Source organism: Panthera pardus, unplaced genomic scaffold (genome assembly GCF_024362965.1).
Source record: "Panthera pardus isolate Hobbes unplaced genomic scaffold, ASM2436296v1 HiC_scaffold_6, whole genome shotgun sequence".
NCBI classification, from domain to species: Eukaryota; Metazoa; Chordata; class Mammalia; order Carnivora; family Felidae; genus Panthera; species Panthera pardus.
The window spans coordinates 7,276,128-7,299,766 of NW_026526991.1; the positions used below are offsets into that span (position 1 = coordinate 7,276,128).

Below are 23,639 nucleotides of genomic sequence, written 5' to 3' on the forward strand. Positions count from 1 at the left end.
CGGCTGAGCGGCCGACTTCGGCTCAGGTCATGATCTCACAGTCCGTGAGTTCGAGCCCCGCGTCGGGCTCTGTGCTGACAGCTCGGAGCCTGGAGCCTGTTTCAGATTCTGTGCCTCCTTCTCTCTCTGACCCTCCCCTGTTCATGCTCTGTCTCTGTCTCAAAAATAAATAAACATTAAAAAAAAAATAGCAATGTTATCATTCATAAGAGTGTTATGTTTACATGTAGGTGTTTTTTTTTTTTCTTGTCTTATTGCCTTGGCTAAGACTTCTACTACAACGTAGCATACCTGGCATCTAAAACAAAGTTCGGCCAACAGTAGAAACCAAATGAATACTGATTGAGAAAATGGATAACTTGTATTTTCACAAGCCGCCAAAACTGAGCTAACAGATCACCAACAACTAGCATCAGCACACACCTCTGCTCAAGAGTTCACTACTGGACTTCATGCCAGGAGGTCCTAATCCTGCTTGTGAACAAACACACGGGTCTGCGCAGGGCCTGAGATGGTAAAGACCACCTGACCATGAAATAAAGACAGAAAAAAAAAGGGGGGGGAGAGAGAAAATTGCTCAAAGAAAGAAACACGACCTACGTTGTTTGGAGTCAATACAACAGCTCTCCTAGAGAAATGGACTGAGAAATTATTATTTTTTATTTATCGTGGAGAGAGAGAGTGTGCGCACACACAGGAGCGTGCGTGAGCAGGGGAAGGGCAGAAGAGAGGGAGAGAGAGACTCCCAAGCAGGCTCCGCACTGTCGGCGCAGAACCGGACCCGGAGCTCGATTATCACAAACCGTGAGATCGTGACCTGAGCCGAAACCAAGAGTTGGGCACCTAACCAACTGAGCCACCCTAGGCGCCCCGAGAAATTATTTTAATTAATAAGACCGCTTGATAAAATGGTCGGGTGCAAAACCACAAGACAAAAATTCATTACTTTTTAACACCCAGCAACAGCCAGTCAGAAAATGCAACGGAAAACACACAGTCCTCATCACAAGAGCAGCAAACCCCACAAAATCCCTAGAGATGAGCCTAAAACGAAACACGTATGTGGAAAACAAGCTCCTACACCACCCACCACCCAATCTCTGCCCCTGCCCTCACGGACCCTTCTTCACTCCACGCCCCCTCTCCTCCTCTTCTCAGGACTTGTCATTGGATTTAGGGCGTCCACCCTAAGTCAAGAAAATCTCACCTTGAAATCCTTAGCGTAACTACACCTGCAGAGGCCCTTTTTCAAGTAAGGTCACATCCACAGGTTCCGGGTACCTGTACCTTTTTGGAGAGCCACTATTCAACCCACTGCACGAAGTAACCCATAAACACAATGTAATTCTCACCAAAGTTCCCAGTGGAATTTAAAAATATATATATGCTTATTTATTTATTGTTGAGAGAGAGAGAGAGACAGAGAGAGGGAGGGAGGGCAGAGAGATAAACGAGAGAGAATCCCAAGCAGGCTCCACGTTGTCGGCACAGAGCCCGACACGGGGCTCGAACTCACCAACCACGAGATCACGACCTGAGCCAAAATCAAGAGTCTGGACTGAACTGCCCCCAGGAGATTTGTGTTTAATTCAACAGCCCTTTACAAGGTGAGCATTAAGGTTGCATAGAAGAGAAAATCCCTAAGAATGGCCAAGAAAATGATGGAAAAAAACCAGCTGGCTTTCGGAACATGCCATAACATACTTGTCATTAAAACAGCATGATGGTGCCGGGTAGGAAGGGCCACATGGAAACTGCCATGGGAGCGCCTTTCCAGATAAAGGGGAGGGGCGTGAAGTCCGCAAATAAAGGTGTTGATACAGCTGGGGAAACCAGCCTTCCCCTCACACCATCGCCCAAAACAGAGCCAGGCATGGCAGGGAGATAAGACTGGAAAACATGGAAATAAAACCCGGGGCACTTTGATGACCCTGGGGCTGGGATGCTCAACCCCAACCAGAAACCACCTAGAAAAAGAGCAGGAACTGGCCACGGAAGAAACGCTAATGGTCAAGACACTGTTTGAAAAGAAGCTCCCCCTCAAAGGAATCAGAGACAGGTAAAAACTGAACGATGGGCTATTTTTTTTTAATTTTTTAATGTTTATTCATTTTTGACGGGGGGAGAGAGAGAGAGAGAGAGAGACAGAGCACATGCGGGGGAAGGGCGGAGAGAGAGGGAGGCACAGAATCCGAAGCGGGCTCCAGGCTCCGAGCTGTCCGCACAGAGCCGGACGCGGGGCTTGAACTCAGGAACTGCAAGATTATGACCTGAGCCGAAGTCGGACGCTCAACCGACTGAGCCACCCGGGCGTCCCACCAGTGACGTATTTTTGGAAGACAACTTGGTGATCTGATCGAAATGTAAACACTCCCATATGCTCTGATGCTGCAAATTCACTTGTTATGTGTCTATTTATTCAGGGAGCCGTGGTGTAGACTGGTGTAGACACAAAGACTGCCGTCCCAAGGATAGTCACGACTTTGTTACAGCAGCAAGAACGGGGACACGGGGGCACCTGTGTGGCTCGGTGGGTTAAGCGTCCAACTCTTGATGTGGGCTCAGGTCATGACCTCATGGTTCCTGAGATCCAGTCCCCAGTCAGTGCAGCGCCTGCCTGGGATTCTCTCTCCCTCTCTCTGCCCTTCCCTCCCCTCAAAAATAAGTAAAAAACATTTAAAAAGTTGCTTTTGCTTTGGGGGCCGTCGGTTGAGTGTCTGGGTCTTGCCTGGAATCACGGTCTCTCAGTTGGTGGGTTCAAGCCCCGCTACGGGCTCGGGGCTGAGGGTGCCAAGCCTGCCTGGGCTCCATTCTGCCCCTCCCTCTTCTCCCCCACTTGCACTCGCTCGTGCTAGCTCTCTCTCTCTCAAATAAATTTTAAAAAAGAAAAAGGAACAGGGACACAGCCCGGGCTGCCCCTGACCCCCCCACCCCCAGCACAAGCACAGGGTATCCCTCCACTGGGACTCTTAAACGGGAGGGGTCAGCACCCCCTTGCCCCAGGCCCATGGCCCAGCCACCTCTTCTCAGACCCCCAGGCCACCAGATGTCCAGCCCCTCCTAGAGCAAAGCCCTGCCCCCTCTCCTCGGGAGCACCCCAGGCCCCGTGGGCCCCTGTCCCCCACGGGAGCCCTAGCCCCAGGCCCGCAGCGCTGCTCTAATAGGAAATCGGGACTCACAGCCCCCAGGGACGCAGGGGACACAAGGAAAGTTCTCAAAGTTCTCGGATCATGGCAACAAACCCCGGTGCAGGGTTTCAACTCCTTTTATATGGAGCTGCCGCAGCCCCTCCCCCAAGGCTGGGGTCACATTCACAGCCCCGCGGTAACCACGGAAACGGGCAGCCCCCGGTTGATGAGTAACCCCGGGGACAATGACAGCGGCGGCTGGGGCCTATTCAGATGACTGGGCGGGCTGAATGGGAGCCCTGCACAAAGGCCACTGGCAAAGTGACGCGGGCTCCCGCTTCCAAAAGGGGGAGTAAATGACGCCATAACTTGTCACAAAAGAACAGAGGCCCTCGCGGCCCACACCTGTCACACCAGCGCTTCCTGATCTTTGGGGGAATTTACAACAATGACTCTGTGGGCGCGCGGCCACAGGGCACTTGGCCGGAAGTGTCCTTTAGAACCATCCTCGGTCTACCTTCCAGGGACCTGCAGGCATTCAAATGCACAACGAAACGCCCCAACACGCCCCTCGCCTGGAGACTGGAAAGCGGCCTGGAAGGGGGGGGGGGGGGCGGGCCCGGAGCGCCAGTAACCATCACTTGCTACTTGTCACCAGGCGTTACCGGCCACACACCTCAGGCCACAGCTGAAGACTCTCGACGAAGGCAGAGCTTTGAAGGGTTATTTTAAAACCAACATCGCCCTTCGGTATCTGAACGGCTCCAGCGGGAAAGAACTTGAACGCGTCTTTCCACGAACTCCCCGGAAAGAATTACTGAATATTTTTTACGCTGGCTTTGGCGTAATCGCAAGCTTCCTTGACCTGAACTGGAAATAAAGACAAATCACACGATCGTCACCATTCAGGGACGTACCAGGGAAGTCTCTTCCGAAGGAGCAGGGCAAGATCATTCCGTTTTCGATCAACTACGCAGAAAAGCGGCCCACAAGAAGAGAGGATATTTTACTGGACAACAAGCTATCGAAATCACTAGCGACAAAGGCCCCTCTCCCGGAGCCCTGATGGCAGAGCCAATACTTTGCCAGGTGCTTTGCAAACACCTGTGAGATAAGAACCACGGTCCCCATTTGTCAAACAAGGAAATAGAGGTTCTGAGAGATTAAATGACAGACCCGAGGTCACCAGGTGAGTGACATCTGAACCCCATGATCACTCCCCACATTCTCCTGCTTCTCTCTGACGTTTGTTCACTTAACTTTAAATACTGAACAGCCTGGGCCAAATCAGGAAGTTTTTTTAAAGAATGCACGCTGGCTCCATCAGAGGTAGAACAGGAAGAAGAGACTTTAAAACACCTCCTGTGGATGGGGTGCCTGGGGGGCTCAGGTCATGATCTCACGGTTCGTGAGTTTGAGCCCCGCATCGGGCTCTGTGCGGACAGCTCGGAGCCTGGAGCCTGCTTCCGATTCTGTGTGTGTCTCTCTCTCTGCCCCTCCCCTGCTCACATGCTGTTTCTCTCTCAAAAATAAATAAACATTAAAAAAATAAATTAAGGGGCGCCTGGGTGGCTCAGTTGGTTAAGCGTCCAACTTCGGCTCAGGTCATGATCTCATGGTTTGTGGGTTTGAGCCTCTCGTTGGGCTCTGTGCTGACAGCTCAGAGCCTGGAGCCTGGTTCGGATTCTGTGTCTCCCTCTCTCTCTCTGTCCCTACCCCTGCTCATGCTCTGTCTCTTTCTCTCTCAAAAATAAATAAATGTTAAAAAAAAATTTTTAAATAAAAATTAATTAATTAAAAACAAAGGATAAGCAATCTAACTGCAAAAGCAAATTGGCAATTTTCAGAACAATTAGGGATGATAGGCAAACATGAAATACTGCTCCCTTTCCCTAAAGAAGGGTACAAATCAAGAATATAGAACATTTTAAAAAATTTTTTTTATGTTTGTTTTTGAAAAATAGGGAAATGGAGCATGAGCGTGGGAGGGGCAGAGAGAAAAGGAGACACAGAATCCCAAGCAGGCTCCAGGCTCCGAGCTGTCAGCACAGAGCCCGACGCGGGGGCTCAAACTCACGAACCGTGAGATCACGACCCGAGCCGAAGTCAGATGCTCAACCGACTGAGCCACCCAGCGCCCCTCAAACATTTATTTATTTATTTTTTACCTGTTGGATTAGAAAAGATGAGAAAGACTTATCTTTCCGATGATGATACAAATACAGAGGGTTTTCAACCACAGCGCGTTCTAGTATAAATCAGTACAAACTTTCCAAAGGCAATTTGACCAAGGTGATCAGAACAAAGCGGGCAAAACTGTGGCACCAAGGATTCCATCTCTAGAAATTCATTATTCAGAATAACCTCAAATAACACACAGACCCCACTAACGTTGATGCTCTCAGAGAAAACGGGAATCTGAAAACAAATACACAATAAGAGGGAATTGGCTGAATACATCACATTCTCCTGGCACAATGGCAGACTCCCCGAGGATTAAAACGGGCAGGGGATGGCAAATCCCCGTGACCCACTCACAAAGCAGGCTGCACTTGGGGGAGCACGGGGAAACGCGGGAATACGACACGCTTATACCCACGGAAAAGAACGACGCACAGAGGAGATGTACAAAGTGTTTGTTTTCTAGCCTGCGCTTCTGACCGCCTGAATTTTTTTTACGAGGTTATCTTCCCATTTTGATCAGTAGGCTTCTTTATAAATTTTTTTTTTAATGTTCATTTATTTTGGACAGAGAGAGACAGAGAGACAGAGCACGAGCAGGGGAGGGGCAGAGAGAGAGGGAGACAGAATCCGAAGCAGGTTCCAGGCTCTGACCCGTCAGCACAGAGCCGGACGCAGGGCTCGAACTCACAGACCGCGCGATCACGACCTGAGCCGAAGTTGGACGCTCGACCGACTGAGCCACCCAGACGCCCCATGGTTAGTAAGCTTCTTAAGAATTTTTTAAAACTAGGGGCGCCTGGTGGTTCAGTCGGTTAAGCGTCCGACTTCGGCTCAGGTCGTGATCTCACGGTTCGTGGGTGTGAGCCCCACGTCGGGCTCTTTGCCGACGGCTCGGAGCCTGGAACCTGCTGCGGATTCTCTGTCTCCCTCTCTCTCTCTGCCCCTCCCCTGCTTGTGCTCTGTCTTCCTCTGTCTCTCAAAAATAAACGTAAAAACAAAAAAAAAAATGTTTAAAACAAATTTAAAAACAAAGAATTTTTTAAAGCTAAAATAAATCTCTTTCACCCATCCTTCCCCTCCCCACCAAAAGATGTCACTGACTGCTGGTTCTGGAAGGACCAGTAAAGCTTCTGCCAGGGCAGTGCCTCTGACCACAGCACTCTGATCATGCCCTGCCCACCTGGTACCTGGAAAAGCAGCAGTTCCAAGAAGGAAGCCCCTCCTTCTTCCTCAGAACGCCTCTGCTCCTCTCAGTTTTGCAGACCCCAGCCCTACTCTTCCCTACACAGGCCTGAGACCACTAAGGGTCCAGCCAAGCAGGGGCCAGCTAAGCCCTTCTGTCCCCCGGCCCCACCCAAGTCCCAACAAGTCCAGAGACGAGTCCTACCTCCTGGAACTCTCACCATCTCCAAAGACCACTCCTTGGGGGCGGGGGGGGGGGGGGGCGGGGGGAGGGGAGAAGAAGTTTCTAGAACATCTGAATTTTAAGTTCCGGAACAGCCTTTGAGGCGCACGGCTCCCGGTGGAGCGCGGCAGCCGAGACAAGCTGATGCACAGAGCGGCCAAGATCAGGACCTGTGTTCTGACTCCCAGATCCCTGTGCCACCGTCCACGTGCGGACAGGTGCCGAGATGTCTCTGCAAGGTGACCAAGCAGCAGGGAACAGAGGCTGGAGGGGGGGCCTTTCCCGCTCTCTGTCGTGGCACCGGGACGCACCGGGCACACACAGGGTGCATCCACGTGGTCCGACGTCAGCGGAGACCCTCGGGGCGGCAGCCGGGGGGCCCCGGAAACGCCTCACGGTTGGGGGGTCCTCCCTCCAGCTCCCCGGCGCCCGCAACAGTTTGAGGAGAGACCAGGAGCCGCCCGACTCCCCTCAAGGGGGCAAATTTGCACCCTGAGATAGTGGGGGGGTCCCCATGCCGACAGCCCCCCCGACGCTGAGTGCAAGGCTGGCTTGGCTGCCACCAGTCTCCAGCGGGGCCCTCACACCCACAGGCCACACCCCTGAGGCCCCCCCCCACAGCCCGCAGTGGAAGTAAAGACCCCAGTAGTCGACCCTCCCCACACCCCCCTCACCAGGCCACTCACTGCCCCTCGGTCCAACCGACCTACCCCTGACCCTTGTCCCCAGTCCTCGCCCACCGACCCGGCCTCAGAGGCTGCATTCCGGGCCCTCCCTGCCCGCAGCTGGCCGGCTGTGCCCCCTGGCGCCCACCCACTCTGAGGCACCAGGAGCCCCTGCTCCGTGGGGCGGGGTCTGCACTAGAGGGTAAATGCTACCCGCGTCGCTCCCCGCCAAGTCCCCAGAAGGGAACACAGCCGGACACACGGTAGGCGCTCCACGAAGGCATGCTTGCAGACCCAACGGAGAAACAAACACCTCCCCCTCCCAGTAGCCCCCGCCCCCTCAACACAGCGTCCTGAGCCACGGTCATCTGTCTACCCGTCCCCTGGCTGTGAGCGCCTCGGAACGACCGTGCTAGGGGAGGCTCGGCCCCCGTGGCGCTCAGGCACAGCGAGTGCCCAGACAGAGCGCTGGCCCCTGGCCCTCCACGACCGCCCGCCAGCCCGGGCCCCTCTGACACTCAGCACCTCAAGGCCGGGCGCCCCAGGGCCCTCTGCACCTCACTTACGTTGCGTCCCACCGGCCAGTGCCCCCGACGGCCGGCAGCCCTCCTTGGCCACCACGGCGGACCCTGCAAGGCGCGTCGAGGTGCTGGGGACACAGTGGCATGTATGCCCAGGCAGGTAGGCAGGTGACGGTGTCCCAGCATCAGGATGCAGGCCGCCTGGGGAGCGTCGTCCGGAGAGCAGCACCTCCCAATTCCCAGGGCCCGAGGTCCTGCCCGCCTGGTCCACTCGCTGCACGGCCGTTTCCTTGGACAGGAGTCCCTGCTGCATGTGGCCTACCCTCATGTCCCCCCAGGAAGGGAACGGAAGCTCGGGGGCAGGGCCAGAACCCACAGCGCTCCGTAGGCATTTGCAGAGCTAAAAGCCCCAACACGGGAAGCCTTCTCGGCCCCCGACCAGAGCCCCTTCTACCCTGCTCTCGCCCCAATGTCACCTCCACGGCTCTGGCCACAGCACGAGCTGACCTTGGGAGCTGACTGGCCTCCTGGACAGAAGCTTCTGGCAGGCAGGCCAGGTGCATACCTGTGCATGGGGAGCTGGGCGGCAGGGCACCGGTCACAGTGGAGCTCTTTGTCCATCACCCTGGCACCTGCCGGCCCCGCGGCCCTTCTGGAAGAGCCTTCAACGTGTGACATTTCTCACATGCACGGGCCCCTCTCATCCCTAAAGGACGTCGCTTACCTGCCGAATTCTGAGTGTCCCCCGACACCCCGCGCCGCGACCCCCTTCCTCACCGCGGCCGCCCGCTTCGGTCTCACCCCCTGGCCCCAGCTCCGTGAGCCTCGGTTTCCCCCAGAAAAGTCGGATTCCAGGACCAAGTATCCCAAGGGTAATGCTGAGCAGACGCTGCAGGGTGGAGTCTGGGCACCTGGGACGCGGAGGTGACCGCAGGGCAGGCCTGCTGGGCGCCAGCCATCTGTGCGGCTCCCGCTGCCTCCCCCGACCGCAAGGGCCACGGAGAGCGCGTGTCCTGGGAAGGGTCCGGGACGCGGGGGCCTTTCTTGGTTTCCTTTTCTGTTGCTCCTGCCACCGCAGCCTGTGTCCAGGCAGGACAGCACCCAGCCGTCCCCTCTGCTCCGTTCTAAAGGCGGCAGGCACCCCAGTGGGAAACGGCTCCTGGGCGGGCACCCCCCTCCACCCCTGGTCAGTCGGCAGGGTCCCCAGGGCCAGCGGTGGGTGAGGAGGGGCTGGGGGCCAGGAGGATGTGGACGCCCCGATGGGCAGCGTAGCCTTCTGGCCGGGTCCCGGGAGCCCGAGCACCACCAGGCTGAGTGCGGGGATGAGTCAGGGGCACGGGAGGGGCAGTCCTGCAGTTCCCACATCCCCACGACATCTGCACAAGGGCACTTGTCACACCCCTTGACCGATGAGGAGACTGGGGCTCAGAGAGGGTGATGGGCACCCCAAAGCATCCAGCCAGGCAGGGCTGGGCTGAGCCCACGTCCCGCCCGGGACCCGGGGCCGCACCGCTCTCCGGTCACCTTTACCACCCTGTGCTGTGTTAATGCAACCGGTCCCAGGCCAAACCCACCAGACCACACATACCGTGAGCCCCAAAGGTTCCCTGGGGGCCCCCAGTGCCGAGGCTATGCCAGGCACAGAGGAGACACAGGTCAAGCCGACAGCCGTGGAGCTGGCCCTCTGGACTGGCCGCCCGGCTCCAGGGCAGTCCTCTCGATGTGGGGGGGGGAGGGGTGGGCAGGGGACATGTGGCCGTGTCTGCAGACAACTCTGGCTGTCACGACTCTGGTGTCACTGGCACACAGTGGGTGGAGGCCAGGGATGCTGTCCCCACATCCTACCACGCTCAGGACAAGCCTGCAGCAGAGGTCACCCCAGCCTCAAATGTCAACAGTGCACAGAAGGGAAGGCCTGCTCTGGGGGCAGACAGAGGTGGGTGTGCCAGGGAGACAAAGGAGGGGGGTCTCCGTGGCTCCCGGGGAGGGGCTGGCCTCAGGGAGCCGGGCCGGGGAAATCCCTCTGAGGGAGGGACCTCGGGGGGCGGACAAGGGGAAGGCCCAGAGGCAGCCCCAGACAAGGGCTTGCCCTGTGACCCCCACACACAGCACGCTGTTTGTTGAGTATGTGGCCCATCCAATGAGGCGTGAAGGACCCCGCTGCCCTCCCCGCCTCCATTCAGCCCCAACGTCCCTCTCAGGGGGCACGAGCTGGAGCTTCATGCCTCCTCCAGGAAGGCCACCCTTCATGTACAGCACCCGGGCCAGGGAGGAGAGGGAGCCCCTGGCCGTGGGGCTGCAGGGGGAGAGGGACGTGTTCTTTCCAGGGCAATTGGTGACAGGACACAGAGATACGCAGGAGCTGGCCGTGGGACCAGTGAGCCGGGCTGGCTCGGGACCCTCTGCGCCCAGTACGGAGGGACGGGTGTCTCAGTGGCCGTCCTCAGAGCCCGTCTCTGGCCCATTAAGGTGAAGTCAAACAGCTAAGGTCTTTGGTGTGAAACAAGTAACTGTCTCAAAGCGAGAACTCCAAGCTCAGCATTTGAAGAAGTGAACCCCTCGGCTGCTGGGCCATCCTGAGGGGACCGTCACCCCCTCCCCCTGGGGCGTCCCCTCCAAGGTAATCACAGTGAGCCAGATACACACCAGGACCTCCAAGGCCCCACTGCCCCGGGACGAAGGGACAGTCCTTCCGTGAAAGGAGGGCCGTCACCACCACAACCCTGCCCGCCAGCCCCGGAGGGGAAGGCACGTGACCGTCTGGAAAAGCCACCTTCCCCTCGGCGGGCACACGGCCACGTGGAAAGCCCGGAAGAGCAGAGGAGAAACTGTGACCTAGACCAGAAGGCCAACGAGGAGCTGCTCCGGGCTTGGGGTTTGGGGCGATGTCCTGCTTTCTCCTTCATGCTTTCCTGTGTTGCCAGCAATTTTCCAGCTTATTGCTGTGAACAAACTAAAAAATGTTTAGGATTGCGGAAAGCAACTTCTATTAATACCCCAGAATAAAGCGTTAAGAAATCAAAAATGTACAGTGTTGGCCTTCTTCATGGCATGTCTGCTCAGCAGGTTTTCTGGTTCCACGTTTACTGGAACACCGTGGATGGGATAGAAATGCGACAGATACAGAGAAAAACATGGGAACAAGCACAAAGGGGCGCTCCCCGAAGACACGCGGCCAAGGGGCCTCCTCCGGGCCCTCCTCAGCTCTGAGAGGCCACACACACACACACACACCACTCTTGAATCCCAACTGGGACACCGTTTGTCTCAGTGTCACAGTTCCCTCAAACAAACAGGACACAGAGTAAACCTTTCCTTTTGTTCTATTTTATGACACAATATTAACTGTGCTGTCTCTTTGGCTTGCTTTCCTTCATTCACTCAACAAACACGGACCACGTCTTCACCTCGGGCTTGGGCTGGGCATCCCCAGCACGGACAGCCGTGACCCAGGACCCGGGACGCTCGGGGCAGTGGGACTGACAGTCTGCAGGGGCCGCGGTCTCCCGGGACCCCCAAGGCGTAATGGGGCAGCCCAGGGTGACACTGAGGACTGACGGCAGACAGAGCAGGAAGGCAGGGGGCGGGCAGACGGAGGGTCAGGAGGCCAGGGCACCCTCCGTGTTTGGTCGCTGCCAGCTCTGTGAGCGTCTCCGGGGAATTAGACACAATCGCCCGCCTCCCTTCTCGAAACTCAGCCCAGGCACTGAATGAACGTGTCCCTTGCCCGGGCCACATAACTGTGGGGTGACGGATCCCTCTCATTTTCCTCCCGACGTCAACTATTTCAATTCCGCCACAACACGCTCGGCACGCTGTTGCCTGCGGGGAAATACAAGTCACTTCCGTCCTGAGGTCCCTGAGCTGCACATCCGAGCCCCGAGCCCGAGGCCCCCTGCGTCCAGGAGGGAGGCACCAGGGAACGGCAGCGCCCAACCGCTCATTTTAATCCTCTGTAAATCAGACAAAAACAGGCAACGCGTCTGTGATCACCGAAGGCAACGCAGTCAGTCTGCAAATCCGCGAGGAGATAAAACGCACGTTGGAGAACATTCCCCGGGCAGGCTTCTTGGGAAGCCTGGGCCAGCCCGCATCCTCGTCCACACCGACAAGTCTGGAGCAGTTAACGTCTACACCCACGCCCTGCAGTTCCTCTGCCATAAAACGTCAGGAGCAAAGATCCACGTGGGGGGTGGGGGGGCTTCAGATCCACCGCCTGTGGGCTGCTGTGATTCACCCTCGGTCCCTGCACCCGCGAGGGGCGTCCACGGCCTGGAGCCGTGGTATAGCCACCTCTCTCCCACCTCCCGGCCCCGCTGGCCAGAACAGGCTCTCCAGAACGCACCTGCCTCTAGCCTTGACCGCACATCTGCCCCCACCCCGCTGGACACCCCACCCGGGGCGGGGGGGGGGGGGGCACGAGCAGGGAGGGACCTGCCGAGACCACAAGATGACAGTGCTGAGGGCCAGCCGGCGAGGCTGCAGACAATGCCATCACGGCTCCTAACCGGTACTACTGAAGCCACACGTGAGCCGCTAACCTCCGTGACACAGAGGCCCCCACGCCGAAACAGGCCCCCGGAGGCCCATCTGTGAGGCCCGAAAGCTGAGGCCCATCTCACGCCCTGATCCCGGAGGCCAGTAGGTCAGAACCAGTCCCGGGCGGGGGGGACACGGCGCGAGGACACCACAAGGCCATCTGTCGTCACCCACCCTGCCGCTCCCTCGCGCGTCCCCAGATGGGGGCCGGCTCTCTGGCCCCCTCCCGGTGTCTGTAGAAGCCCCTCTGCCGTGGGGCTCAGAGCTGCAGCCAGGAAGCCGGCCCGGCCCCGCCCGTCTGAGTCATCCCGCGGCTCCAGAAGTGCAAGTGTCGGCAGGAAAAGCCCGGAGACCCCGCCCCCCCCGGACGCCCGCCCGCGCCCATAGCCCTCCAGCCCCGAGCCTGGCAGGTGAGCACCCCAGTCCACGCTGGCCTCCTGGCACCCACTCCAAAGCCCACACCCAGAGGCCGCGTCGCCTTTAGAATTCAGGGTCGCTGTCACCTGCCCAACCCCACGAGGCAGGGGGACCCACGCGGGCCCCTCCAAGCTCAGGTCTCGGTCCTGCGTCTCCTGTGAGGCCCCACAGGACCCCCTTCCCCTGCCACCCCCAGGGCACCGAGTTGGAGAGGGTTCGTTTCGAAGTCTGATTTCCCATCGAGAAAGTTCTGCTGACCTCGTCCAACCCCGGGGCGGCACAGACAGCCCGGAGGGGGTGACAGCACCTGTGCCCGGGGCACAGAGGCCGAGACGGAGGCCACAGAGGGGGCGGCAGGCACCCCTTTTTGGTCCTTCAGCCCCGAATCCCTTCTGATTCCTTTGCCCTCAGATTCCTCTCTGCTTGAGATCCCGACAGTGGCTGTTTCCTGCCTGGTTCACCTGGTTAATAACCCAGGTTCTTTTATTTTTTCAATTTTTTAAAAAACTTGTTTAGTTTCAGAGAGAGAAAAAGCGAGTGCAGCCGAGGGGCAGAGAGGGAGAGAATCCCAAGCAGGCTCTGCACTGCCAGCAAAGAGCCCAACTCAGGGCTCGAACTCACCAACTGTGAGGTCATGACCGGAGCTGAAACTAGGAGTCGGACGCCCAACTGACTGAGCCACCCGGGCGCCCCACAAAAGCTAGTTTCCGAAAAGCAGGGGAGTATACAAAATGCCTTGGAGAGTCGGGTTTGCCTCAGTCAAGTACTAAACGCCCTCCCCTGCACACACGCTCACCCCGACTGGCCTCCCCGGCCGGCGCTGAGAGCGCAGGGGTTAGCGAGCAGGCCAGCGGGCATGGATGCCAAGCCCTAGGGTGCTGATGGGTGCCAGAAGTGCATGGGAAGGACACCTGGCTTAGACCAGGCTGCTGGGGCAGGGCGAGGCCTCAACACGAGGGGATCTGGTCAAACGAAACCGAGAAGGGCACACTTCCAAAGCCCCTTCTCGCCACTCTGACACCCCCTTGGGGTCACTTCCGAGTCGCCTCACTCCCCTGTGCCCCTTCAGGGTCGCAGAGTGCGTTCTCTCGGGCTCTCACCGGTTTGCACAGCATGTAAAAACAACTCTCTCGGAACCCAGGCAGCGCCCGGAGGGCTGGAACAGGGAGCTGAGGCGCTCACCACCTCACATCCCTCCCTCCTTCCCAGATCCACCTGTGGCCGACCCACGGGATCCCACCTGAGCCCGCGTCGTGGCTGGGCATGCCACAAGACGCTCTTTCTGGGCTTTCTTTCTCTTTTTCTTCTTTTTTTAATTTTTTTAAACATTTTTATTTATTTTTGAGACAGAGAAGAGACAGTGTGTGAGCAGGGGAGGGGCAGAGAGAGAGAGAGAGAGAGGGAGACACAGAATCGGAAGCAGGCTCCAGGCTCCGAGCTGTTGGCACAGAGCCCGACACGGGGCTCGAACCCACGAACCGTGAGATCGCGCCCTGAGCCGAAGTCGGACGCTTAACCGACTGAGCCACCCAGGTGCCCCTTTTTTCTCTCTTTTTCTTTTTCTTTCTGGGTTTTCTCAGCAGGGGTTATTAGAGAAAAGACTCAGAGGCTGGGGTTGTCAGCTTCCAAGAGCTCAGATGCAGAGACGCTGTTTCTGTGGAAGGAGAATCCGGGGTGTCCTGGCTGAAGGCGGCCCTAGCCTGATGGGTCATTGCAGAGAGGGTGGAAAACCCCTCCTTGGGCTCCCCTGCCTCAGTTCCCCTGGCTGCAGGGAAAGGAAGGGGGCCCATTTTCAGTCCAAATTCACTTTGGGTTCAGAAAACACACCAGGCCAGGGGCCGCCTAGACGGCCCAGTGGGTTAAGCGTCCGACTCTTGACTTCAGCTCAGGTCACGATCTCACTGTCCGTGGGTTCAAGCCCCACACTGGACTCCATGCCGACAGTGCGGAGCCTGCTTGGGATTCTCTCTCTCCTCTCTGCCCCTCCCTTGCTTGCTCTCTGTCTCTCAAAATAAATAAGTAAACTCAAAAAACAAAAAATCTCCAGGCCGGTGGGTAGCACAAACGTGAGGAGGCAGAACAGAATCCCCGCCCCACACACAATGGATTTCCCAGGGCAACCGGGGACTCAGACAGCTGTCCCAACCCTGAAGCCCTCAGCTTCCTGCCTCCGGGGTCACCCCCGCCTGGTTTCCCCACAAACACACTCATCTACCGGGCCGTGAGCGGCGCTGTCCGGGCACAGAACCCAGTCACCGACGTGCCCCGCCCCGCCCGCCGCCTGCTTTCTCGGGCGTATCTGCCAGACCGAGCGGGGCCCTCGCACACACGCTATAACTCACGGCTGGACTTCCTGTCCTGTCCGCGCGCACATACATACACACACACACACACACACACACACACGCCCCTGACCTCCGGCGGCCACGTGCCAGATGCACAGGAAATCGCTCAGAACAATAAACCTTCATATTTTCCATCCTCTCTTTGAAGATTTGGGGTGCTTTCACTTACACGTGAGAGAATTTTCCATGCTTGGGAGAGAGAGCTGGACCGAAAAGGCGCCTCCCTCAGCTGTGTCACTGGCGTTAAGGCACAAAAGGCAAAGGTGTGCGGTCGACTCCAACCACGCCCACCTGCCCCCCACACCCCCTCCCTCCTAAGCTGGGCCCAGGGCCACTGTCATCCCCGGAGGGGTGTGGGGAGTTGGGAGCCTTCTCCTGTGCAGTACTCAGCCCCGCGGGGGGAGCCCCCAGGGGAAAAGAGGACAACAGGGCAGGATCCCGATGGGCCACGTGGCATCACAGTGAGGGAGACGGACGCTGTGCCCAGGTGCCCAAGCGGGCAAAGCAGACCTCCGCCATCTGACTGGACACAATGAACTCAGGGCACCGTGCTGTAGCGGGTGGAACTGTGTCCCCCAAAAGCACACGCGGAAGTCCTAACCTCCCCACCCCTGTACCTGTGAACGTGAGCCGATGTGGAAATAGAATCTTGGCAGATGTACTGAAGATATAAATTAAGATGGGGTTGAGAGGAGAAGGGTGGGCCCATGGTTCAGTATGACCGGTGCCCTTTCGAGAGAGAAGCCACACAAGCCACACACAGGAGAAGCCCACATGACAACAGAAGCACAGCTGGGGTGAAGCCAAGGTCCTGGGGCCACCAGAACCGGAAGAGGCAGCAAGGAGCCCTCCGAGGGAACGCAGTGTCCCTGCCAACACCTTGATTTCAGGTTTCTGGCCTCCAGAACAGCGGAGAATATATTTCTGTTGTTTTAAGCTACCGGTTTGAGGTCCTGTGTTACAGGTGACACACAGCCCATCACCTTGGGGAACGGGAGCAAACTGACCCGGCCGTGGCCCCTCCCTGAACGTAGGAAGCCCGCATTAAGTCCAGGAGGCAGCCTACAAAAAGATCTGTAGGTGAAGCAGAACCTTCCAGGAGGAGCACAGAGAGGGAGCTGGAGTTACGCACTCTGACGACAAACGCGGAACTCAAATCCTCTCTGTGCACACGCTGCAGCGGGAACCAGGAGGCAGGGGATGGGCCCAGCGGGACCTCACACAGCGCAGCCAAGAGCGATCCCAGGACGCTGCCCTAATCCCTGCCCCAGACCTCGCTGGCCCCTGACCGGACCGCCTTGCCGACCCTGGCGCCTGAGGCCCGGGGAGAACCCTGCTCAGCTCCCATGAGCTCACTTGGTTCCTAAGAAGGCCCCACCCCGTCCCCAAGAAGCTGCAGTTTCCAAGTTCCCAAATGGGGCCACTCACCGACACTCAGACCCTGGCCCCCACCCTTCACTTTGACCCACTCAAGACCCTGCTGGCTCCCGACCTCCCTGAGAAGGCTCTCTGCAGGGTCCACCCCACCTGCAACCTTCACTGTTGCACCGTATCCGGTAAGACCCGGGCCTAGGGACTATGGCTACCACCTGTCCCGAGCCAGGTGCCTCTCCTCGTGACCCCACGCCCCGAGCCCTTTCTCCAGGAGGTGGCACCGGGGACTCTTAAAAACAGGGCAGGGTCACAGAAGACCCCACAACTTCTTACTCACTCGGGCCACCTCCTCTCCCAAGAGCTATAAAGACAGAGAGAGTGTGCATTTGTGACCCTTGTAAGTGTCCCTCCTCACCTCTTGGGGCGTCATCCTCTGAGCTAAAACTGCATCCGGTGTTCCCAAACCACTGCCCCCCACAACCTTGCCCTTGGAATATTCTGGTTTTCTGAGGTGGCTCAGTACTTCTGCTGAAAGCTCGTAGACAGAGGTCACTTGTCCTCTGACAATCTGGTGGCCTTGGGGGCTCTGGTGGGGTGTCCCAGGTCGCTAGCTCGAAAGACGCCAACAGAAATAGGGGGCGCCTGGGAGGTTCAGTCACTTGAACGTCTGGCTCTTGATTTCGGCTCAGGTCATGAGCTCACTGTTCAGGCCCCGCATCGGGCTCCGCAACACTGACCGTGAGTGAATAGCCTGCTTTGGATTCTGTGTCTCCCTCTCTCTCTCCCCCTTCCCCACCCTCTCTCTGCCACTCTCAAAATAAATAAACAAACTTAAAATAAAAATCCCAGGGGCGCCTGGGCAGCTCAGTCAGTTGAGCGTCTGACTTCGGCTCAGGTCACGATCTCGCGGCTCGTGGGTTCAAGCCCCGCATCGGGCTCTGTGCTGATGGCTCAGAGCCTGGAGCCTGCTTCGGATTCTGTGTCTCCCTCTCTCTCTGACCCTCCCCCGCTCACGCTCTGTCTCTCTCTCTCTAGAACGAATAAACATTAAAAAAAGTTTTTTTACTCCTGACGTATGGATATGCCACTTTTGCTCATCACCTGCCAGTGGACACTCGGGACCTCCACCTTTCGAGTATCGTGAACTGCCCCGCTATGAGCGTGGGGGTTCAAGTTCTGTTCAAGGCCCTGCTTTTACTTCATACCCCAAAGCGGGTTCCTGGATCCTATGGCAAAATTCTCCTTTTCGAGGAACCGCCGTAACTGTTTCCACGGTAGCGGCACCATTTTCCATTCCCAGCAGCGAACGAGGGTTCCAGGTTCTCCACATCGGAGCCATCCCGTATTTTCTGCCCTGTTTTATTTCTGTAACAGCCATCCTAAAGGTGAGGCGGTATCTCATCGTGGCTCTGACCGGCACTTCCCTGATGATGAGAGATGTGGATCTTTTCATGTGCTTGTTGGCCATTCGTACATCTTCTCTGGCAAAATGTCTACTCAAGTCCCCTGTCTGTTTTTTAATCAGGTTGTTTCTCTGTTGTTGAGCTGTAGAAGCTCTTTATATATTCTAGACAGTAATCCCTTACCAGGTATGTGATTTGTGAGTATTTCATAATGGCTTTTAAATGAGAAATTTAAATAGTTTCTCAGCACCTACAGCGTTCCTGGCAAGAAAAAGGTTTCCCAGGACGTAGCCAGATCTCTAGGCTGCATTTCTGTTTTTCTGATCCTTCACTTACAGAATGATACAAGGTTGGAGTCAGGACGGGGGGCCTGGGGGTGACCATCCCACCTCCTTATTTCAGTGGGGACACTGAGGCCCAGGGGGGGCGCTGACTCGACCGGCATCAGCAATTAGCACGTCAGGTACCACCCAGCTGCACCGCCAGGGAAACCTCACGCTCTTTCCAACGCCAGAGACGCGTCCCAGCGCAGCAAAGGACAGCTGTGGCCACACCACGGCCGTGTGCGGCAGTCTCCAAAGCGGGGCCGCTCAACGCCTTCCCTCTACGAAAACGGTCCTTCAACGCTCAGCTCACTGATAAAACTTTATTGCCTTGCAAGAGAGTTCTTATCTCCGAAAGCTAACACAGCATATGACTTTGTTTGAACTAGCTGCTGTAAGTTTACCTTACCCAAGTATCATTTAGATTACATCTTTCTTAAATCCTAAAAAAAAAAAAAAAAAAAAAATACAGAGGTGGAATTAAACACAAAATATTGAAAGAAGTTGGTTGGGCGTCCAACTCTTGATTTCGACTCAGCTCATGATCTCACCGTTCATGGGTTCGAGCCCCGCATCAGGCTCCATTGCTGACAGTGTGGATTTTCTCTCTCTCTCTTTCTCTCTGCCCCTCCCCTGCTTGCTCTCATTGTCTCAAAAACAAATAAACTTAAAAAAAGGTGTTGAAAAAGAAGGAAAAATCTTGATTGGTGGATAGAGGGAGGGAGGGAAGAGAAGGGAGGAAGGCAGGCCAGCCCCCGGCCAGCAGGATCTGAGCTCTTGAAGCTAAAAAGCCCCCAAGGGCATGTCAGCCAGTTTGGGGCGAGCTCCCGCTGGTGCTCACCTGCACACTGCCTCTGACTCGGACCCCTGCACTGGTTCGGGTCCCCCCCCGCCCGATACACATCGGTCCTGCGCTCCAGTTCCAATGACACGGCTCTGCAGGGACAGCTCCAAGGACCCCTTCTTCCTCATCCTGCAGTGTGGCCCCATCCCCCCCAGACTGCTCCCATGGAACCAGACACGACCCACCAGCCAGTGCAGAAGGCGGCCCTCGCAGCTGCTTGACCACAGGAAAGGGAACGGGCGGAGAAGGCCAGCCGCTCTGCCACGTCCGGATAGCACAGGCATCCCCAGTGCGCCCTCCCCACACCCTGCAGGCGCTGTCTGCGGGCCTGTGCCGGGGGGAGGGGGGGGAACTGAGGCACGGAGCCAGCCACCACGGGCTCCACGTTCAGGCTGGGAGTGTCTGCGGGGGAGGGGGAAGGGTGGGTGGGATCTGGGAAAGCCACGGGGCCCCTCAAGGCCAGGAGGCCCCTCTCCCCGGGCCACCTTGGGGGGCCGGGACCACTCCAAACACCCAGAGAGCAAACCGGCCCTGTCACCTCCACGGCTGCTATGAACCAGGCCTGAAGATCTGACGCGGGTTGGGGGGAGGGGGCGGGCAGGGGCTCGGCCTGGAAGATGCAGCTTGTCTCATCGCTAACACTCGCACACGATGATGAAGCGGGTAGTGCGTCCCCGCCGACCCATTTCCGGCCTGAAGCCCACCCCACGAGATGAACGGAGAAAGCGCTCGGGCTCAGAGCTCGCCCCGTTCACCTTCACCGACGGCACACGGCCGAAAGGCTCGTGCAGAAGTAGCCCCGGGGTCCACCCCCACAGCCGCTGTCTGCACAGTGCACAGCTTCGCGTCTGGTGGCTGCCCCTCTGAGCCCAAGGCCAGCGTGGCCCCTTTCACGGGAGGCCCGTGGTCCGTGGCACACTCTCAAGCCGGCAGGGTCCCCGGCCAAGCCAGCCAACGTGACCCTACCACCCCTGCAGAGGTTGAAATGGTGGGTCGGGGTGGCCGCAAGGAAAGCTTATGCTTCACCATGTGCCTTCAGAGTACTTGGTTAAGTTGTGTGTATGTCTCTGTGAGTGTATTTGTGTATCTGCACACATATGTGTCTGTGAGCACCTGTGTCTATGCGTGTATATACGTGTCTGTATGTGCGTCCGTGTGTTTGCATGTGCATGAATGTATGCACGGATGTCTGCGTGTCCACATGTGTCCGTGTACATGCATGAGTGTGTGCATGGATGCGTCTGCATGTGCATGGGTGTCTGTGTCCACGTGCATGTACACACACATAAACGTACACGTTGCATGTATATGTATGTGTGTATGGGTGTCTGTGTCCACACGTGTGTGCATGTGCATGTGTGCATATGTGTGCATGTATGTTTCTGTGTATGTGTGCACATGTGTACATGTGCATGTATATGTGCATGGGTGTCTGTGTCCACGTGCATGTACACGTGCGTGTATACGCACACTGCGTGTATGTGCGTCTGTGTGCATGCATGTGTGCATGGGTGTCAGTGTCCACATGTGTGTGCATGTGCATGCATGCATATGTGTGTGTGTGTGTGTTTCTGTGTATGTGTGCACATGTGTACATGGGCATGTATATGTGCATGGGTGTCTGTGTCCACGTGCACATACATGTATATGTACATTGCATGTGTGTGCGTCTGTGTGTGCATGCATGTGTACATGGGTGTATGTCCACACGTGTGTGCATGTACACGTATACATACATCGTGTGTACGGGTTTGCACGGGCGTCTGCGTATTCACATATACGTACGCATACATTCATATATGTACGTGCACACACATGTACGTTTTTGTATGTCTGTGTGCATGGGTGTCTGTGTCCACATGCATGTACGTGTGTGTATACGTACATTGCGTGTATGCGCGTCTGTGTGTGCATGCATGTGTGCATGGGTGTCAGTGTCCACACGTGCATGCATGCATGTGCACATGTGTACATGTGCGTGTATGTGTGCATGGGTGTCTGTGTCCATGTGCATGTACACGTGCGTGTATACGCACTGCGTGTATGTGCGTCTGTGTGTGCATGCATCTGTACATGGGTGTCAGTGTCCACACGTGTGTGCATGTACACGTATACATACATCGTGTGTACGGGTTTGCACGGGCGTCTGCATATTCACATATATGTACGCATGCATTCATATATGCACGTGCACACACATGTGTGTTTATGTAGGTCTGTGTGTGCGCACAGGTGTGTATATGTGTACGTGCCTGCGTGTGTGTTTACGAAAGAATCATGGCCCCTCTCCAGGACGTCAGGAGACGCTCACGGGAGTGACAAAACAATAAAGGGCTGGTGATAGGCTTTTCCCAGCTTTGGAATGTTCACACCCAAAAAGGGGAACCGATTACCAGGTATCCACAAGTTCTTACCTGAAGCAAAAGCGTGAGAATGCGGCTCTGGAGTACACCCTCCACCTCGGGCCAAGCCCCCAGCAAGGCACGGGAGGGACCCACAGTGGGGGGTGGGGGACATCCTGCCTCTGCGCCAGCCCCCCTCCCCCGTCCCCCACGGGAGGGCAGAGGAGCCGCTGTGCGGTCTCTGCAGGCAGACCCTCCCCCACGCCCCTCTGGGTCGTTCCACGAATGACCCATGGATACTACAGAGCACCTGCTGTGTACGGGGCCCCAGGCTCACGGGGGTAAAGCAGAGGGGGTCCCCGTCATCCCCCACAGACTCTGACCCTTGCAACCCGGGACCCCCCAACCCTTCCACACTTCCCCAGGCCACCCCAGTTACCCTCCCGAAGCAAACATCCAGAAGGCAGGTGGTCACTTACCACACCCCTTCAGTAGCCAGGGATCTAATCCTACGGCTTTCATGTGGCCCTACGTGTTCAGGTCACAGGACCTGAAAACACCAGAAAACGACTGTCCCCGAGGCGGTGAGCTGAGGAGAACCATGCCAAACTCAGGAATATTTTCCACACGCTCTGCCCCACACGATAAAATCTACTTGTGTTGGCATCCGAGTGCTGGCAGGGTGGAGGCCCGTGGCCCCGAGCCACACGACACAGCCCAGGCACCCAGCGCCCACTACCCGCCTCCTTAACAGGTTTCTGCTCTCGGGTGTCACAACGGGCGCGTCAGCCGGGCCCCAAGTGGACTTTCCGACGGGCACCACGTCCTGGACGGAGCTCGGGCGTCACCAACAAACCACGAGAGCCGGTCTATGTCCACACGTGATCTCTGTGCCATCCCCGCCCCCGACTTCCAAAGGGCTCACCTGCCTGTGATCTTTCCCACGTTAAAAAAATAGTTTCCCTCGGGCTCCTGGGTGGCTCAGTCTGTTAATCGCCCAACTCTTGATTTTGCTCAGGTCACGATCTCATGGTTCATGGGCTCGAGCCCAGCATCAGGCTCCGCAGCTGGCAGTGCAATCTGCTTGGGATCCTCTGTCTCCCTCTCCCTCTGCACACCCCCTCCCTCTCCCGCTCACACGCACTCTGCCCTCAGACTCCCCAACAACCACGGGTGACCCGCTCTCGGAGTCTCACTGTCCCTCGGCCCCCAGCCGGCTCTCTCCCAAATCTCCCCTAACAGCCACCAAAACCCCCCACAGGTCAGGGGCTCTGCCACACCCACTCCCCTGCCAGGAAGGCGCTTCAGCTCATGATGGGAGCGGGAGTCCCCTCCCTGCACCTCCCTCCTCTTGAACTCTGTTCTGTGTTTGTCTGTGTTTATCTGATCATCCCTCGACCACAGGAGCCACACTCGCTCTCCAGGGCCTGGCACACATTAGGTGCTCGATAAAAGAAACAACTCTCCCAGGGCCGCCTGGGTGGCTCAGTTGGTTAAGCGTCCCTGGATTTCGGCTCAGGTCATGATCTCACAGTTGGTGAGATCGAGCCCTGCGTCCGGCTGTGCGCTGACAGTGGGTAAGCCTGCTTGGGATTCTGTCTCTCCTCTGGCCCTCCCCCACTAGTTCTCCGTCTCAAAATAAATAAACCTAAAAAAAAAGAAAAAAAAAGAATAAACACTCCTTTGTTTCTGAGCCAATGTTTCTTTTTCTTTTTTTTAATGTTTATTTATTATTGAGAGACAGAGAGACACAGAGCGTGAGCGGGGAAGGGGCAGAGAGGGGGAGACACAGAATCCGCAGCAGGCTCCAGGCTCCGAGCTGTCAGCACAGAGCCCGACGCGGGGCTCCAACCCACGAACCGTGAGATCACGACCTGAGCCGAAGTCGGTTTGCCTAACCGACTGAGCCACCCAGGCACCCCAGTGAGCCAGTGTTTCTAAAAGTATGTTAGCAAGTGACTATCCCCAGAGTTACCGAAGCCCTGGGATACTAACCAGCTTCGAGCAGCACCTAACTTTTCTGGAACAGTCTGTGTCACTGGAGAATCCAGTGCAACAGCTCAAACGGCTTGAGCTGGCCCATCCTTTTCTCACTGTGAAGTCTGGGAGAAAAACAGAAGACCAAACACCCAGACGCTGCCTGGTACGG

At 56.9% G+C, this 23,639-nt stretch overlaps 1 protein-coding gene and 1 long non-coding RNA gene across 2 annotated transcripts in view; one reads left to right on the forward strand and one right to left on the reverse strand.

Moving 5' to 3' along the window:
• The window catches only part of CELSR1 (cadherin EGF LAG seven-pass G-type receptor 1), a 137,819-nt gene that overhangs the window by 106,578 nt on the left and 7,602 nt on the right, over positions 1-23,639 (reverse strand).
• On the forward strand, positions 1,843-5,910 carry LOC128775064 (uncharacterized). The gene is made up of 3 exons (XR_008419678.1): positions 1,843-2,059; positions 3,653-4,317; positions 5,093-5,910. It is a non-coding gene; the product is annotated as an uncharacterized LOC128775064 (long non-coding RNA).